Source organism: Phyllobates terribilis, unplaced genomic scaffold, assembly GCF_046119375.1.
Source record: "Phyllobates terribilis strain yellow unplaced genomic scaffold, ASM4611937v1 Scaffold_11__3_contigs__length_659146591, whole genome shotgun sequence".
NCBI lineage: Eukaryota > Metazoa > Chordata > Amphibia > Anura > Dendrobatidae > Phyllobates > Phyllobates terribilis.
Window position 1 is genome coordinate 103437454 of NW_027362771.1, and position 14466 is coordinate 103451919.

General features: G+C 40.9%; 1 protein-coding gene across 1 annotated transcript in view; it reads right to left on the reverse strand.

The window, feature by feature from the left end:
- Window positions 1-14466, reverse strand: part of CDHR2 (cadherin related family member 2) — a 436943-nt gene that overhangs the window by 42723 nt on the left and 379754 nt on the right. The window lies entirely within an intron of this gene.

Genomic DNA, 14466 nt, shown 5'->3' on the forward strand with positions numbered 1-14466 from the left:
GTGGAGTAGTGCTTTACTGTCTAATATAGGGTGAATCCCTCAAAAAATAGACCACATAGCCACCAAAAACCACCATGAAACAGGTATCAAGACATGAACATATATCAGGTGTAAATTTTTAAATTAGGATATAGTTCAATTAGCAGCCAATTTCATTAGCATATCCTATCCATAGGACTTTTACATAAATAGGTAATGCAACCAAGTGACATATAAGCACCCTTATAATTCTCATGTGGTGGGGATGTCTGTACTTAGTTGAAAAATGAGTAATTGTGAAAACCCCTGCAAGGAGGTATATGTACCAACCACCCCAATGGTGGATCAGAATATTCAACTACAAGTATTCATATGCAATGGCGCAAACAACATCATAAATTTACCACCCCAATGGTGGATTAGACTATACAAATAATAAATAAATGGAACGTTCTCACCAAAAGATGAATTACCATATGACGGACAGGGGTATTCGCCAGGTATAATTCAGCAGCCACATCGGGAATGATGGTCGGTACTGTCCCTGATAATCCCTGGGGGTTTGCAATAACCTGTTTCCTCATTACTCCTGCCCTTACAAGGGCGGTCCACAGCTGAAGCTACAATATTTGGCCCTGCACTTTCCCTTTAAACAGCTAGCAGTTGTTCCAATGCGTTTCCTTCGCTGGATTCATCAGGCGACCTGTGTGCATTTTGCCCAATGGAGCCAAGCTATAGTGCTAAATCTGAGAGCCACTTCAGTATTCACTAGCTCTAAATGGAATAATACAGCAGTGGGGAGTAGAAACCATATATATGTGTTGATATTGATGATTGGTGCAGAATACAGGTGGTAAGCCTTAAGCGCCTGTCCAATCCTGTGGCCCCGCACTGATTAGGGCAAAGACTTTGCATCTAATTAGTAGGTCATACCTATAAGTCGCGCTAAAGTTTACCATGTCACGCATAGCCCATGCCGTCTGGTAGCATGCGTGTCACCCTGTGCACTGGTGAAACTGCTGGACCGCACAAAACATAATTTCTGGTGACCAACCCACATCACATGCGCAGTTAGTAATTCCTCCATGCGGTCGGGCTGGAACGCAAACAAGCCCCTTGGGCGGCATGGAACGTCACTTACTCCCTTAATCATCTCCAGTCCTGCCCAGTCAATCCACTTATGGAAAACGGGGCATGTATTGCAATTTGATTTCCATAGATGCGCGCAACCATACGGAGAGGGACTTTCAGAAAAATATTAAGAAAATATTAACAATTTCTCCCCAACCCCTCTTCCCTCCACCTCTACAGTAATTGTCAAAAGAGAAGAGCTGACACTTGGCCAGTGGCGTCTATGCAAATTAACACACACATGAGAAATGCCTTGTAAGCAAATGCTAGCCCAAAAGGTGCTACCAAACCCAATTTACACAGGCTTGTGATAAATTTACATCTAGCTGAGAAGGTTGTATTCCTAGGACGTCAAAGGAAATTTAACAGAGTTCTGCAGACAGGCCGGAGCCGACGCAAAATATGGAATAACTAAAGTTACATACATCCGATAATAATGGGGCCCACATTTTTAGTGACAGGGTCACCTAAGGAACAATATGCTTATTTTCCCATAGCTGTAAGCCCCTCCGGGGAGCTGTGGTGCAACAGTACCAAAATAAAAGACTGCAACTATGTCGTGTGTGGTCTCAGGAGAAAGGTAAAATCATAATAGAAAATATGGTACCACTTTCAGGCTTCTGCAACCAACCGGCGATAAGTTATCGCAAAAGCCAGATATTCTAATAAAAATATGAAGGCTGAAGTCCAGCCCACGTGATGTCATCCCAGGGGGTGTGTGGGAAGGTCTCTCCCTTCGGCATAAAAGAATCCACTGAGGATGGATCAGTATTCATTGCCAGGAGTATATATTTATTATAAGCAATGGATCCCGTTCGGTAACGGTCAAATCTAGAGTGCCTCCCCTCCACCTATATTGAGGTTAAATTCGGCATAAAAAAATCCACTGAGGATGGATCAGTATTCATTGCCCGGAGTATATATTTATTATAAGCAATGGATCCCGTTCGGTAACGGTCAAATCTAGAGTGCCTCCCCACCACCTAAATTGAATCATCTCTGCGATCGTATAGTAAGTTTCTTCTTTAATCCTTATTATTTTGTGCAACTGTATATGTATTGTATTGTCCCCTTTTGTAAAATCTTTGTATATTTTTCCTAAACACTGCTTCCCTTTTGGATTAAATATAAAATTTAATAGTCCTGTTTCTTTTGCTCTGTAATCGTTCCCTCCCCTGAAGCCATATACCCTACCAGAAAGCAGGCGTCCGACCAGGCTTGTATTATATTTCAAACTGGCTGGTGCATATGTTCTGTTGGTATTGTTACTGGTGATGTGTGTACCTGTCTTAAGATGCCGACACGCTACGCGATTATGGCACTTGAAACAGCCCTTGTGATTGCATAACCAGGTAGGTGTTTGAGGTGTGTAAAAGTGACTATGGACCAGTCTATCTTTGATTGATCTATCCCGTCTGTGATCTGTGGGCGATTTGGCAGTTATTTGCTGATATCACTGTCCATACAGAGGATTGACCAATGCTTTGTAAGTATATCTCAAACCTTTTGTGATCTGTTATTGAAAGTCGTGATAAACCTTTTGCAGTTGTTATCTGCAGATCTTTTTTTTTATCTAAGAAGCTCTGACCGTTTTTTACTCTTGACTTCATTGAAGGTTTTCCTCAAAAGTAATCCACATAGCCTTTGTCTCTAAAACGACCTCGTAATTTATCGGCCTGGCGTCTAAACGTATGGTCATCGCTGCAGTTTCTCCTCAGCCTTAAGTACTGCCCTTTAGGAATACCTCTTTTTAGATGTGTAGGATGATTACTGTCCCATCTTAATAGCGAGTTTGTCGCTATTGGTTTCTTGAAAGTCTGAGTTGTTAATTCAACGTCTGTCTTCTTGGTGATCTGAATGTCAAAAAATAGTAGTGATGACTCGTCAAGGACAGAGGTGAAGTATACCCAATGTCATTCTGATTCAGTGCATTCACAAAGTTGTTAAACCCAATCTGGTCGCCCCTCCAAATCAGGAAGACATTGTCAATGTACCGTGTCCATAGGTGAAGCTTTTCCGTGAATTTGTCTAAATCGCCTCCAAATACCGTAGTTGCCTCCCACCAGCCCAGGAACAAGTTTGCATAAGTTGGCGCGCATGGACTCTCCATGGCGGTGCCCCTGAGCTGGTGGTAGATCTTACGGTCGAACAGAAAGTAGTTCCGTGCCAAACAGAACCTCAGCAGCTTAATGACAAACTCATTATGTGCCTGGCATTGATGCCCTCTCATCCTAAGGAAGTATTGCACTGCCATTAGATCTTTTTCATGAGGTATCGAAGAATATAAGGTCTCAACGTTGAAGCTACCTAACATCGAGTCAGGGTCAATGGAGATGCCTTCCAACTTTAGTAATAGGTCAGAAGTATCGCGTACAAAAGACAGCAAAGCTGTTACAAAAGGTTTAAGTACCTGGTCGAGATAGATCCCACAATTTTGGGTCAGGCTGTCAATTCCAGATACAATAGGTCTCCCTTTTAAGGGAGTCAAACCTTTATGAATTTTTGGGAGACAATAGAAGGTAGCAGTAACTGCGTGTGTTGGTAACAGGTAATCATACTCAGTTTTGTTGATAACCTTGTTTGCCAGCCTTCTTCAAGAATTCCCTTTAATTCATTAGTATATTCACCTGTAGGGTTAAATGACAACACCTCATAACTTTCTCTATCACTAAGAGGGTTCTCACAGATTTGTTTATAGTGGGATGTATCAAGGACAACAATGTTGCCACCCTTGTCCGAGGGTTTAATGACAACATTGCTGTCGCTTTCAAGTTGTCTCAAAATCTGTATTTCTGATTTGCTACAGGTAAATCCAAAATGGTTCCTCTGAACCCCCCAGGGGAGGAGTCCTAGTGCTTTTGGTTTTCAAAGAAGTGAAAGGACCCAATCCGTTTAGATTTGGATCCATGTCCTCGAGACTGTTCAACAGTCTCACACCAGGCAAGATCTCACTACTTATGCCTAGATCAAGACATGTCCGATTGTCTTGTCTAATAAAATGTTTCCTCCATTTAAGCTTGCGCAAGAACAGGTTGATATCTTTAATTGACTTGAATGAATCAAAATCAGAGCTAGGGATAAAGGATAATCCCTTGCTTAGTATGCCCATCTTAATATCACTGAGGGTTCTTTTAGACAGATTAATAATCTGAATGTCTGATTTCAGTTGTCATTTTGTTGTATCCGGTTCCTGAGTGGGTAGGACTCATCTAAAAAAAGTGAATTTGATGTATTGAGTTGTCTATCGTTAACTTTTGGGGTACCGCGTGTGCATCCTCTCCCCCTTGGGGTACATCCTCTACCCTCTGAATCCGACAATTCTGTCTCAGTAGAAGATAAATCAATGTCTCTATCAAGATTAATGGGTCTATTGTTAATTACCAGATAAGCATTGTTATCTTTAAAATCTTGAATATCTCTGGAATACTGTTTATGCTTCCTTCCTTTTAAATGATACTGGAAGCGTTCCAGAGTATTTTGTAATTTGGTCTCTTTAGTAGTAAAATCAAGTTCTGCCGAAAAAAAATGTTTTAATCTCAACCTCTTCTTTTAGCTTCTCACCTAGGAGGGACAATGCCTGTTGCTCCTCCTCCAGTAGCAGTTGCATAAAACGCAAAGAGCTTGCCGTGGCCTCCCGTTCCTAATGAAATCGGCTGCTATTTGAACTATATCCTAATTTAAAAATTTACACCTGATATATGTTCATGTCTTGATATCTGTTTCATGGTGTTTTTTGGTGGCTATGTGGTCTATTTTTTGAGGGATTCACCCTATATTAGACGGTAAAGCACTACTCCACATTTGATTGTTTTTCAGTGTTAATTTTTGTCCTTAAAGGGGTAGTCCCATCTCCAAGATCCTATCCCAATATGTAGTAGGTGTAATAAAAATAATATTAGCAAGTACCTACAATTAAAAATGTAGTATAGTATTTTTGATTCGCTATGCCACTTACCTCATGTGCAGGCATTGCAGGACCTTAGGTATCCACGGTTACGACAACTAGCAGATAGCTAACTGTCACTTTATTAGTGGACGTAACGATGGATACCTAAGATCCTGCACATGAGGAAAGAGACATAGCAAATCAAAAAAACTGTACTAAATTTCTAATTGGAAGTATTTGCTAATATTATTATTATTACACCTACTACATATTGGAATAGGATCTTGGAGATGGGAATATCCCTTTAAATCATTTTAATTGTTATCTAGTAAAAGTTATATTTTATTTGCCTTGCTATTTACTACAATATTACAAAGTGTAATCCATAGCTCATCAGACGTATACTTATTAAAGGGAACCTGATATTCAGGGCTGGTGTTAGACAAAGTGGGACCCTGGGCAAAGATGAAAAGTGGGGCCTCAAATGCAAACATATTGCACCATCACACAGAAACATCTAGTTTGCATTTACACAAGCTGAGATCATGTCATTAACCCCTTAGTGACCACCAATACGTCTTTTTACTGACCTGTGATATAAGAGACTAGTGTTTACCGATTGGTGACAATCCTGTAGCTGTCAGCTGTACACTATAGTTGACAACTTGCTTCATTAGCCATGATCAGTGTTGACACCGACCATGGCCGTTTAACACCTTAGAAGTTGCTGTCAATAATCACTACAGAATCTAAATAGTTAACAGAGTGTGGGGGCTTCCTCTTTAATCCCATTGGCACCCTGAGATCTTGATTGTGTGGTCCAGATGTTTGCCATGGCAGTTCATGGCCAAATAATGGCCTTAGCGTCTGCCGGTTATAGTGGCCTATTCAGAAGATATCAAAATTTAGGTGGTAAAAATAAACTTTTTCATTCCTGTTATGCCACTTTGCATTAATTCTTGAAAAGCACCTGAATGGTTAATTATGAACTACCTGAAAGCAATTTTGAATACGATGAGGGTTGTGGTTTTTAAAATGGTATCACGTTTGGGTGGTTTCTAATATATAGGATCCCCGAAGTCACTTCAAAACTGAACAGGTCCCTATAAAAATAAGTTTTGTAAATTTCCTTGAAATAATGAAAAATTACTGCTACAATTTTAAACCTTTAAAAATCTGGACAAAATAAAACAACATTTTACAAATGGTGCTGATATAAAGCAGACGTGACAGAAATGTTATTTATTAACCACTTCGCACTAGAGCCTGTTTTTGCCTTCGTGACCGGGCCAATTTTTTCAATTCTGACCACTGTCAATTTATGAAGAAATTACTCTGGAACGATTCAACGTATTCCCCTGATTCTGAGATTGTTTTTTCATGACATATTGTACTTCATGATAGTGATAAAATTTCTTCGATATAACTTGTGTTTATTTGTGAAAAAATCAGAAATTTGGCGAAAATTTTGAAAATTTTGCAATTTTCAAACTTTGAATTTTCATGCCCTTAAATCAGAGAGATATGTCACACAAAATAGTTAATAAATAACATTTCCCACATGTCTACTTTACATCAGCACAATTTTGGAACCAAAATTTTGTTTTGTTAGGGAGCTATAAGGGTTAAAAGTTGACCAGCGATTTCTCATTTTTCCAACAAAATTTACAAAAACATTTTTTTAGGGACCACATCATATTTGAAGTCACTTTGAGGGGTCTTTATGACAGAAAATACCCAAAAGTGACACCATTCTAAAAACTGCACCCCTCAAGGTGCTCAAAACCACATTCAAGAACTTTATTAACCCTTCAGGTGCTTCACAGGAATTTTTGGAATGTGGAAGAAAAAAATTAACATTTAACTTTTTTCACAAAAATGTTACTTTAGACCCAATTTTTTTTATTTTCACAGGGGTAACAGGAAAAAATGGACCCCAAATTTTTTTGTGCAATTTCTCTTGAGCGTGCTGATACCCCATATGTGAGGGAAAACCACTGTTTGGGCGCACTGCAGGGTTCGGAAGGGAAGGAGCGCCATTAAACTTTTTGAATGTAAAATTTGTCTGAATAATTAGCAGGCGCCATGTTGCGTTTGGAGAGCTCCTGATGTGCCTAAACAGTGGAAACCCCCAACAAGTGACACCATTTTGGAAACTAGACCCCTTAGGGAACTTATCTAGATGTGTGGTGAGCACCTTGAACCCCAAGGTGCTTCATAGAAGTTTATAATATTGAGCTGTAAAAATAAAATTTTCACATTTTTCCCACAAAAACGTTTTTCATCCCTTAATTTTGCATTATCATAAGGGTAATAGGAAAAATTGCACCATGAAATTTGTTGTGCAATTTCTCCTGAACACGCTGATACCCCATATGTGGAGGCAAACCACTGTTTGGGCGCACGGCAGGGTTTGAAAGGAAAGGAGCGCCATTTGACTTTTTGAATGTAAAATTTGTTTGAATAATTAGCGGACACCATGTTGCATTTGGGGAGCCTCTGATGCGCCTAAACAGTGGAAACCCCCCACAAGTGACACCATTTTGGAAACTAGACCCCTTAGGGAACTTATCTAGATGTGTGGTGAGCACCTTGAACCCCAAGGTGCTTCACAGAAGATTATAATATTGAGCTGTAAAAATAAAGTTTTCACATTTTTCCCACAAAACCGTTTTTCATCCCTTAATTTTGTACTATCATAAGAGTAATAGGATAAATTGCACCATGAAATTTGTTGTGCAATTTCTCCTGAACACGCCGATACCCCATATGTGGAGGCAAATTACTGTTTTGGCGCATGGAAGGGTTTGAAAGGGAAGGAGCGCCATTTGACTTTTTGAATGTAAAATTTGTTTGAATAATTAGCGGACGCCATGTCACATTTGGGGAGCCCCTAATGTGCCTAAACAGTGGAAACCCCCCACAAGTGCCACCATTTTGGAAACTAGACCCCTTAGGGAACTTATCTAGATGTGTGGTGAGCACCTTGCACCCCCAGCTGCTTCACAGAAGTTTATAATATTGAGCCGTAAAAATAAAATTTTCACATTTTTCCCACAAAAAAATGTTTTCATTCCCTAATTTTGTATTATCATAAGGGTAACAGGATAAATTGCACCATGAAATTTGTTGTACAATTTCTCCTGAGTACGCCGATACCCCATATGTGGGGGAAAACCACTGCTTTGGTGTATGGCAGGGTTCGGAAGAGAAAGGAGCGCTATGTTGGCTGGGATAGGCAACAGACACCATGTCACATTTGAAGAGTCGCTGACATGCCGAAACAGCAGAAACCCCCACAAGTGACCCCATTTTGTAAACTACACCTCTCAAGGAATTCATCTAGGGAAGTAGTGAGTATTTTTTAATTTTTAAATTTATACCATTGGGCAGTGAAAAAAGCATAATTATATTTTTACCACAAAAAAATGTTTTACCCTCAGATTTTACATTTTCACACAGGGCAATGGGTAAAAATGGTGCCGAAATGTGTCACACAATTTCTTCTAAAAGTGGCAATACCCCATATGTGGCTGTATCGTACCGCTCAGCCATACGGCGAGATCTGGGGGGAGGGGTGCTATTTGACAATTGGAGAACAAATTATTGTAGAATAGGCATTTGGATTTGGGAGCACAAACTTTTCTGAATTTCTTTTGGGGGGCAAGGGCCATTTCACTTTTCCAGAGCCTTTCTGCTACCAGTAACTTGGAAGTCCCTTATATTTTTAACAGATGACGGACCTGAGTGGGGACTAGCTTTTTTTGAGGACTGAGTTGAAGCTTTCATTGGGAACATTTTACCTAACATTTATCCGGCGCTCTAGGCTGACCACTTACATCGGGGTTTCCATCTAAATTTCCAAGTGATGTAATTCAGATGAAACCCCTGCCGGATCCATTCACTGTAATGAGGCAGCAGAGTTACTCTGGACTCCGTCTGGCCTCTGTTTAGCGCCGTCCTTTTTTTCAGAAGTGCACAAAATTGTGGCCAACCGCACTTTTATGCACGCCTAAAACAAATGACACCGTGGGATCCCAGGCTAGACGGCGTCCACAGTGGCCTATATCTGCCTCATTAAAGGGAATCTTCCATCATGGGTTCCGGCTGAATCACGTATTTCAGAGATTTACATGGAAACTCTGGTGTAAGTGCTCAGCGCAGAACGCAGGATAAATGTGGGCAGAGCCTTACTGCGATCTTTGGGAGACATAATAAACAAATCAGTAGCAGGTGAAGAATTGGTTTTATTTATTTTTTTACGCCGTTCCTAGTGTGATATAACTGATTAGATTACTTTATTCTTCGGGTCGGTGCGATTACAGAGATACCAGATTTATATCGGGTTTTTATGACTGACAGCTGTCACACACTAAAAGACGCTTTTTTTGCAAAATCTAGTTTTTGCATCACCATATTTTAAGAGCTATAATTTTTCCATATTTCGGCCGACAGAGTCATGTGTGGCGTGTTTTTTGCGGGACGAGTTGACATTTTTATTGGTACCATTTTTGGGTACGTGACATATTTTGATCGCTTTCTGTTCAGTTTTTTGGGAGGTAAAATTAACAAACACAAACAATTCAGGAATTGTTTTTTGAGGGTTTTTTTATGCCGTTCTGCGTGTGGTAAAAGTGATCAGGTAGCGTTATTCTTCGGGTCAGTACGTTTACAGCGATACTACACTTACTGTATTTTTTTTATGTTTTTGCGCTTTTACACAATAAAACAATTTTATAGAAAAAAATATTTTTTTTGCATTGCTTTATTCTGAGCGCTATAACTTTTTTATTTTTCAGCTGATGGAGCTGTATGGCAGCTTTTTTTTTGCGCACCAAGATGACGTTTTCAGCGGTACCATTTTTATTTCTATTTTGTTTTTTGATCGCATTTTTTTCCACTTTTTGTTTGGCGATATGATGAAAAAGCATATTTTTTTGCTCCGTTTTTTATTTATTTTTATTACGGTGTGCACAGAAGGAGTTAATTAATGTGACAGTTTTTTAGTTTGGGTTGTTTTGGACGCGGCGATACCAAATATGTGTACTTTTTTTGGTTTTGTAAAAATATACGGATTTATTGGTTTAATATTTTATTTATTTATTTTGTGATTTTTTTTTTTACAGTTTAAAAACTTTTTTTTTTACTTTTTTTTACATTTTTACTTAGTCCCTGTATGGGACATTAATTTTTATTTTTCTGATCACTGATCTCATGTAATGTAATAGACATGTATTACATTACATGAGATCTTCGCTGACTGTTTCACAGTCATAGTCTCCTGCCTGGCTTCAGCTGCAGGCTGAGCCAGGCAGGACACCATATATGGCAGAGCTGGAGGCGGTCATGTGGCCTCCAGCTGCCATAGCAACCCCAGGTCCTGGAAGCTATCATGGGTCGTCGGAGAGGTAAGTAAGACGACCCCCTCTCCTCCTTCTATCTTCTATATGCCGCGATCACTATAGATCGCGGCATATAGAACATAGCAAAGGGTTAACATCACTGGGACCTGATCCAATCAGGTCCTGATGATGTTCCCTGTCAGAGCTAATGCTCTGCACCAGAATCACAGCGCTTGCAGGACCCTGGGGGTCCTGAGCGCTGCGAGACCACCCACCGTTTTTAAACGTCGGCGCTGCACAGAGCCCAGCAAGCGCCAACGTTTATCTACAGTGGGCGGTCGGGAACCGGTTCATGTATTTGTGTGGAGTGACTGCCTGGATTAAAGGGATAATCATTCAAAGTTTGAAAATTGGATTTTTTTTTACATTTTTGTCAAATTTCTGATATTTTTATAAATAAACACAAAACATATCAACCTAAATTTACCATTATTATAAAGTATAATGTGTCACGAAAAAACAAACTCAAGATTAATGTGATATGTTGAAGTATTCCAGAGTTATTACTACAAAAAGTGACACTGTTCAGATTTCAAAAAATTGGTCTGGTCACTACGAGCAAGATCGATAATATTCAAGTCATTTGGCGCTTGTTTACACAGGCTGATGAAGAATCATGGGTACAGAACAATCACTAATAGATCAATGTGTCCCCATACAGTGATATGCAATCAGCAGCATATCTGCAATTTATCCAGGCAATGTGCTGCTGAGAACAATGTTTTTTGTTCCGCCATAAACAACCCAATCACCCAATGAATTAGCATCATTTTGCTCATTCGTTGGGCATTTGCCTACATCTTTACACCTACAAACTCTCATCTGTGCTGCTGGTATTTATAAATATGGATGCTACATACACACACAGTATGTGACACACACATATACACTGATGAGCAAAGCGGTGACAATGTTTTGAACTTTTTACTTTCTGGCTCCATATCTCACTATCCTCTACTGCTTCTAAAGTGAGACTACCAGCATTTTATAGACAATCATCTTGGCCATCTCATACATAAATTTGACTTGCAAGTATTTAGCATATGATTAGTTTTTCTTTAAAAATTTGAGTGCAACTGAATTCTTCTCAAATTTTATAAAACTCCGCATTCACCAAAATAGAGATTTTTTGCAATTTACTTTCACTCAGATTCAACAAAATCCGTAGACCTGATTCAGCAAATTGTTGTAAATTGAACCGTAAAAGGCCATCCAAATGTTAAAAAGCAAAGAAAAATCCTTATACTCACTTCATTGCTAACCTCTCCAGATTCTCTGCTACTCATGTCACCTATTCGGTCCTCGACGCATCTTCAGTTTGTCGCCACTTGTAGTAAAATTCCCAGGCCTCTCAGGCTGGACCAAGACGTCCAGATTTGTGCTTGGTGTTGCAAAAGTCACAATACCATGACGCAAAAGGTCATGGCATCATGACATCACGGCATGCGCCATGATCTTTGCGGGCACATGCATAGAACCCCCAACGGCCTAGTCAAACACAGAAATCAAGGCCTAATGTGGCGATCTGAAGATGCGATGAAGACCGGACAAGTGATGGTGAGAAGCGGATGATCCGGAGAGATGAGCAATGAGGATTTTTTTTTTTATATATAACATTTATTATGCTCAGGGTATCTGGAGAGAACCCAGACCATAATAAGGGACATTCAATTAGTAGAGAATAACTGCGAATTGAATTTCCCAGGAAAATCTGCGCAAACAGCAAATTAAAATTTAGATTGATCCACTCATCTCTCATGTGTACACATATGTACAGTATATACATAGAGCATACATACATATGTGGCGCCCCTGCGGGTTCAGTCGCCACAGAGCTACTGCATCTCACCCAGAGGTGTGGTATCTCACGATCAGGAAAGGATAGAGTGCTGACCAGGACCCTAACACCTGCATCAAACACTACACTACTTCAGACTAGCTGGAGTGGCAAGATGTGTCGCGCTTCCTGCTGAGCCCTGTCCCTGGTTGGAGTGGGAGGAATCGGAGTGGGGGGAACCAAAGTAGGGGGAACCATGTAGTGGGTGTGGGTGGAGGACGTAGATCAGGGGAGCACCTGTTAGAAATTATATAAAAGAGGGAACCATTTTGAAAAGACGAGGCAGTCTGAGAGGAGAAGTAGTGGGAGCAGGAGCTCTGGAGGAGCTCTGCTCAGGAGGAGGGCCTAGCCAGAGAGGCCCAAGACTGAAGGGAGAGAGAGAGGAGCAGGAGAAAGGCTCCAGGAACGTGAAAGGGATCCCAGGGGTACGGGCAGTGCTGGAGGCCACCCGTACGCCCGAAACTGCCAGGCGGTGGAGGGATTAAGCCGCAGAGGGGACCGGCCCCTGACCAGTGAGAATTACAAAGTTCAACTGGAAACCGGAGGCTTCTGTACTTTCAGGGTGCAGTTGCCACATCCGCACTCAAGTCGCCAAAAAGGTAACCACATAGGATTCAGGGAACTCCAGGTTGCCCAGAAAGATCCGAGGATACCGGCTTGGGACATTGTTTGGCGAGGCGCAGGGCAAGAAGGGTGAGAGCCAGCGCAGAAAGACGGCTGAGGAGGGCATATAGAAGGGGATCCTGTCACGCACTCTTGAAACACCTGGGAGTTTGCTGAACCCCTGTCTAGTGAACGCAGCATGACGTGGGAGGTTATAAGCTGGCAGTTGTAACCAGGAGCAAAGAGAGAACTGTGAGTAAACCCTGAAGACTGCACCCCACTCTCTCTGTGAAATTATTGCTGAGCCATCACCCCTGCACTACACCGCAACATCCATAACATCTCAGCACAGCCCTGGAGCTAAGCTCTACCTGTGGATCGCTAATCCAACTCTGCTGCATTAACAACCGCTCCAGAGGACCTGCTCCGCAGCGGCGGCTCCATATTGCCGCATACCACAGGTGGCATCACGAACTGTATATAAAAACAATAAATCCCCTGTAAATATTCCCCTTTTATTGACCGCCCTGGGTCACGGACCAGGTCACCGCCACTGTGACATCTGCCCTAGCAATGACCAGCCCGGCACCAAGTACCCCACGGCCCAGGTGGCGCGTCACATACATACACACATTTATCCATTTACTTTTAGGTATTAGTGTATTTTGCTTTTGTCTTTGTTTTTTTTATACATACACACATGTATACACAGAGCACATACTGTACATACAGACATATGTATGCACAGCATATATACATACAGACATATATGTATATATACAGCATATACATATAGACACATATGTATACACAGAGCACATACTGTACATACACACATATATGTATACACAGAGTACATACATACAGACACATATGTATACACAGAGCACATACTGTACATACCTACATATATGTATACACGGAGCGCATGCACACACATATACACAGAGCACATACATACTGACATGTATGTATATACACAGCACATGCATACATGTATACACAGACCACACATATGCATACACACACGCAGGCCCGCCCCAAAGCACAAGTATGTTCCTCATCATAGAGACAGGCAGACAGAGAGATAGGGGTGGCCTGTGGGCAGATATTTTCTTGCTGATCTGGCCTAGAGCACCAAGGAAAGACCCTGCCTACCGTCCCGCCCTGGAGCACGGGCATATCATTGACTCAAAAGTGCAAATACTGATTACACAGGAACCACAGGACGGATGTCTTCACCTCAGGTATCATATTAATCAGTGCAGCAACCCCAACATGACACTGCCTGTAGTTTAGTTAGCAAAATCCTGCTGACAGGTCTCTTTATAATGTATGCAGCTCGTATTTTAAATCTAGTGAGTGATCCCTATTAATATACAGTACAGACCAAAAGCTTGGACACAATTTCTCATTTAAAGATTTTTCTGTATTTTCATGACTATGAAAATTGTACATTCACACTGAAGGCATCAAAACTATGAATTAACACATGTGGAATTATAAACTTAACAAAAAAGTGTGAACAACTGAAAATATGTCTTATATTCTAGGTTCTTCAAAGTAGCCACCTTTTGCTTTGATGACTGCTTTGCACACTCTTGGCATTCTCTTGATAATCTTCAAGA